Source organism: Puma concolor, chromosome B1, assembly GCF_028749965.1.
Source record: "Puma concolor isolate L17-30 chromosome B1, mPumCon1.1.hap2, whole genome shotgun sequence".
Taxonomy (NCBI): Eukaryota; Metazoa; Chordata; class Mammalia; order Carnivora; family Felidae; genus Puma; species Puma concolor.
Window position 1 is genome coordinate 185940959 of NC_141670.1, and position 6037 is coordinate 185946995.

Genomic DNA, 6037 nt, shown 5'->3' on the forward strand with positions numbered 1-6037 from the left:
GATGATTTGATCTAGACATTCTGAAACAGTAGAATCGAGCTATAAAGGTTTAATTTAGGAATTGCTACAGAGCTCTCTACTTTACCACGCTACCAGCTCAGACCAGGTCAATGCCTATTACTCTGCCCAGAAAGAAGTAGATAGCCTCATTTCCGAAATTAAAAGAAAGTACTGACTTACCGAAAATAATCCGCTGCATTTTCGGGGGAGTTGTGCATCATACCTGCACTGACTTTAGTTAATTTTTTATGACTCCATTTTTAATAAAGAACTCCTGCTCTGCCATTACTCACATTTAAAATTTGGGTTAACAATAGACCGTGCCCCAGATTTCATATTTAATATTGATAAAAATGCAATATATGTTATTAATGGTCTCTGGTGTCAGTACAACATTTTTTTCATAGTATTTTCACCAGAGAAGTTTGGCACCTCATCTCCTTTCTCTGACTCCTCAAGCTATTTAATCCCAACATCTGATACGTGGATGGAGGATGGGTTATTTGTAAGACACAGAAAAACATGTAATGAACATAGAGCAGTCTCGATTCAATGTATGCTATGACTAAAAACTTTGGGGACACATGAATACTGGGACATGACACTGATATTGTTTAAGTAAGCATGAAGCTTTTTTTAAATTTTTTTTTCAACGTTTTTATTTATTTATGGGACAGACAGAGACAGAGCATGAACGGGGGAGGGCAGAGAGAGAGGGAGACACAGAATCGGAAACAGGCTCCAGGCTCCGAGCCATCAGCCCAGAGCCTGACGCGGGGCTCGAACTCGTGGACCGCGAGATCGTGACCTGGCTGAAGTCGGACGCTTAACCGACTGCGCCACCCAGGCGCCCCTAGTAAGCATGAAGCTTTAAAAAGTGTCGTGATACCACTTACATGATGAAGAGAAAATAGTCAAACTCTTCGAAGCAGAGAGTAGAGTGAGCAGTAGGTTGCTTGCCAGGGGCTGGGAGGAGGGGGAAACAAGGAGGTGTTATCAAAGGCACGGAGGTTTCAGTTATACAGGATGAGTAAGTCCTAGAGATCTCTTGTACAGCGTAGTGCCTGTGGGTAACAACACTGTATTGCATACTTAAAGATTTGCTAAGAAGGCAGACCTTATGTTAAGTGTTCTTATCACAAAATAAGAAGAAGCAGGAGAAGGAGGAGGAGGAAGAGGTGGAGGGAATATAAGAGGTCAGGAGAAAAGTTTTGGTGATGATGGATAAGTTTACATCAGACATGATAGTGATCCTTTCATGGGTATCTCCCAGCCCATCAAGATATATACATTATGGACAGCTTTTTGTATGTCAAAACATTTTTTAAAATATAAAGGGTCATGTTAACAACTTTCCAAAAAATAATTGTTTAAATACGGGAATTATCTTATAACGCATTGATTTCCATTAAATCATGTTTTTGTCAGAAGCAAAGAATTTTTTTTTCTTTTTGGCTGCTTCCTTCTCTTCTTTTATCTTCTTTATAACAAGTCTGTGATTGAAATGAACATCCAAGACGTTCAACCCAGATATGGGGGTCTACCTTCATTTTATGCCCCCCCCCCCCGGCCCCTGAGCTCAAGTATCCCTGGCAAATAGATTTACCCTCCGTGAGAATCTGCTTTTTCTTTTTTTTTTAAGGCTATTTTTTTTAATGTTTATTTCTTTTTGAAAGAGAGAGAGACAGAGCACAAGCAGAGGAGGGGCAGAGAGAGAGGGAGACAGAGAATCCCAAGCAGACTCAGCTCTGTCAGTCCACAGCCCGACGTAGGACTCAAACTCACAAACCATAAGATCAAATCAAGACTCAGATGCTTAAGCGACTGTGCCACCCAGGCGCCCCAAGAATCTGCTTTTTCTGGTAACTGTAAATTCTGTCTTATTTTTCCTGTACCATTTATCACTTACTGAAAGTCTACAACAAACTATGCTAGACATAAAAAGTATACAGATAAATAAATATACCCTATCTTTGATTTGCTCACGGCCTAGTAAGGGAGACAGACATGTAAGTGAATAATTACAATAAATATTGTAAAAACAGGCTGTTGGATCATCGAAAAAAGAGTGACTAATTCTGCCTGCTCAGTTACAAAAAGGTTTTTTGGAGGAGATAATATATGATCTGGGTTTTGAACAGGTTTTGAACAGGTAGTTCAGGCACCACATACCCTACCCAAGCACGGAGATACCGGAGGGCTTGGAACGTTCAGTACAACTGATGGAACTTGGTGGCCAACTGGATATGGGAACTTGAAGAAAGGGAGAGACTTGAAATTGTTTCCAAATGTCATAGAGGTTTTTATTTGCTATTTAACGTTGTTCTAAATAAATAAAAGTTTAAACTTATTGGCATGAACTTTACCATTAATCTTTGTATTGTGCAATGTCAGTTCCAAATGCAAATATCAGAACATTTAACTTGGAATCACTAAAATTATGCAACGGATTTCTTGGCTTGACCCTGGACGGTGACTCAAGCTGGTCATAAGAAATGAACACAAGCCAGACTCAGGGAAGTTAGAAGGAGGAAGAAAAGATTCCCCCAGGCACGGTGTGGGCCCAAAGGATTTGGGGATACTTGCAGGGTGAATTCAGAGCCTTGCAGGTGCCAGGGGTCCCACCCTGGGACTGGCAAAGTCCTCATGCAGGTGGACCTAACCGCTGCCATGTTTCCTTTCCCACCAGCAACCCCCCCCCCCACCCCCACCACCAATGTGCCACACCTCAGCAGGGAGCCAGGAAGTCAAATCGGGCATTTCCCCTTTATACAGGCCAGCTGTCCCAACCCACAGCAGATGGGCCTCCCCAAATGTGTTGCAACCTCCGTGCTAGGATGTGCTAGGTGTTTGGATCAACAGTGGCTAGAGGCTGGCCCTGGCCAACTAGCCCACTGATGGAGCTGTACTGCTGTCAACCTGGGGGTGGAGTGAGTGAGGCGACAGCCACCGCTGCTGGGCTTTGCCCCGGGATGCCACTGGTTGTGACCTCCACTCTCCTCGAGCCTGCGCTCAGATTCCTGCCAGGGTGAAGGGCAGCAGTTTGGACAGGGGTAGGGGAGGCGTGGCGGGGGCCGGGAAGGGGGGAGGGTGCAGGCAGGACCCAGGGGTGCAAAGGTCGAAGAGAAAGGAGCCCAGAACCCTTCCCAGGGAGGTGGGGAGAATGCACAGAATTGAGATGCCAAGCCTCCAGAACGTGCTCCATTGTCCCATTAGGCTTCACTCATAAAACACACATTCAAAGATATTTTAAGAACTTGAAGACAGCAGCTGCGCGGCATTAAACCCCAAGCACGGAGGCCTTCTGAGCGTGGGCTCCCGTGTCACCACATCGGATGCAAAACCATGGCGCCAGCCCTAGGCTCCCAACGTCACCCAGGAGGCGGAGGGAGAAGAGAGTCGAGGGGGAAGACTAGGGACAGAGAAGGACTGATATCATATGTTTTCACTCATATGTGGATCTTGGGAAACGTAACAGAAGACCAGGGGGGAGGGGAAGGGGGAAAAAATAGTTACAAACAGAGAGGGAGGGAGGCAAACGGCAAGAGACTCTTAAATACAGAGAACAAACTGAGAGTGGATGGGAGGGGTGGGGAGAGGGGAAAGTGGGTGATGGGCACGGAGGAGGGCACCTGTTGGGATGAGCACTGGGTGTTGTATGGAAGCCAATTTGAACAACAAATTATATTCATAATAAAAAAAGAAGGACATAGACTAGGGAGCCTCAACAGGAGAGAGGTGGTGGGGGGGGGAGCAAAAGTAAGGCAGAGATGAACAGGCAGAAGAGACAGGGGTAGCCCAGAAGCCGGCAGAACTCGGGAATCTTCTGCAGCACAGGCTTCCCTAGCAGGTCTGGAGAGATGTTTGCTTGTCCCGCGAGCATTGAAAAAAAATCTGAGCCAGGGGCGCCTGGGTGGCTCCATCGGTTAAGCGTCTGACTTCAGCTCAGGTCATGATCTTGCAGTTGCCGAGTTTGAGCCCCATGCTGGGCTCTGTGCTGACAGCTCAGAGCCTGGAGCCTGCCTCGGGCTCTGTGTCTCCCTCTCTCTCTGCCCCTCCCCCGCTCATGCTCTGTCTCTGTCTCTCTCAAAAATAAATAAACGTTAAAAAAAATTATAAAAAATCTGAGCCAATATCTAAAAATTGGAAACGGTCTCACAAAAACTGAGCTTAAAAAAAAAAAAAAAAACATCAAGAGATTTAACATGTTTCCATGGCCAAAATCGAGCCGGAGCTGAGCAGCAGCTGGTCTCCTAGAAGGGGCACATGCCCACCATGTGACCGCTTTCCAGGGCTCACAAGGCATCCGCAAATGCCGCTTCACTGAACCCGGTTTTGCCCCTTACTGTAGGCACGTGAGTTCAGAAACTCGGGTCTGCGCGCTGGGTCCAATACTGCCAAAAGGTCAAGTAAGAAGGGCCTAAAAATAGGTCATCGGATCTGGCAAGTAGGAAAACCTTGGTAACATCTGACTCGGAACAGCCTGAATGGAGAGATGGAATGGAAGCCAGATGGCAGTGGGCTGGGCCGTGAACGGGAGGTGATGAAGCTGAGACAGCAAGGGGAGGCGCTCGTTCTCAGATGTGTCTTGTCATAAAGGAGGGTGAGGGGAACGTGGTTCGAACCCACCTAGCCACCCCTCCGTACGTCTCCCGCATCCTCCTTCCCACACACCTTATAACCAAAGAAAGATGGAAAGCAACATGACTCGAAGGAGGATCTCTGTTTCAAATTTTACATTTTAGAAAAAAATCAGTCAATCAATTCAAGACCAGCAGTGGAAATTAACTGGGATTTCACCGTTGCACATGATCATGTCAAACTCAAAGATGCCAGTCATGAGTATGTATTGCTATTGGCACTGGTCGTTAGGAGAAATAAAATCAGGCTGTTTCAGACTGACTCCGAGCGTTTTTTTTTTGTTTTTTTTTTTTTTTTTTTTAAGCTACCTTAAAATACTTTATCTTAGGGCAACGGAATTTTTTACAGCAGGTTTCAGGGAAGACCTATTATGTTTGTGTCGCAGAACAACACAGAATTCCGCGTGGAGGCACTACTTCCAAAATCTAGAAAACTATTTGACAGCCCTATATTTTTTTTCAATAACAAGTAAACTGCTCAAATCCGAAGCTGTTGTGTAGAATAAGCAACATTCCTCTTTTCAATTGTTGAATAAACGAATCTGAAAATAAATGATGACATCTGTTTCCACCCACCGCACCGTTGTTTGGATGTTTTGCAGTCGTGTTTGTTCATACGGAATGTAATTTAGAAGGCTGGTATTTTGTCAGGCGCAGGGTTAGCTCTAGATTTAGCAGGGCTCTGCATGTTATGAAAGGTTCAACTGGGTGAAGTATACCCCATCCGCGAAGGGGAACGTACCAGGATTTTGAAAGCTGGATGCCTCTTGCTTGGGGCCACCAGAGATGCTCTGTTCTGATTTGTTAACGGATTTCTGCGGGGCGATTTAGGTCAAGGTTGGGAACTCTTGCAAAGTAATCAGATTGTAACCTGGGCTTCCGCTCGTCTGTCAAAGCACAGGAAGCCTGCTCACTCCCGCTGCGGCCTACCTCGCTGACGATGCAGAGCGTGGTCTGCGGAGTTTACCAGGGTCTTGTGAGACAGGCGGCTTTCAACACTTAATGGTGTGCATTGATGTGATTTTGTGACTTTGAGTGAAGGCCAAGTACATGAGACAAGCTACATTTATTAAAAAGGGCGGTGGGGGGTGGGGAGTGGTATAATTCTTTCCTGATGGTTTTTAGTGAAGTTATGGAAAACAGCCTTCATTTAATAAACTGCTAGACATCCTTAAGAATAAACCCTGAGCCTAACTGTAAACCCCCTTAATCTACAACGCTGAGCATCACACTTTGACGCTAATGATTAACTTCAGCCTGCACAATAGGCCGATACTGCCTACGTGAAGTGCAAACTTGCAATTGCAAGTCAGTGAGTTAGCTTTGTACACACAATCCCAGCAGTTGGCCCATCCTAGACTTGGATGAAGACGGGATGGGGAGTTCATGGGTGTGTC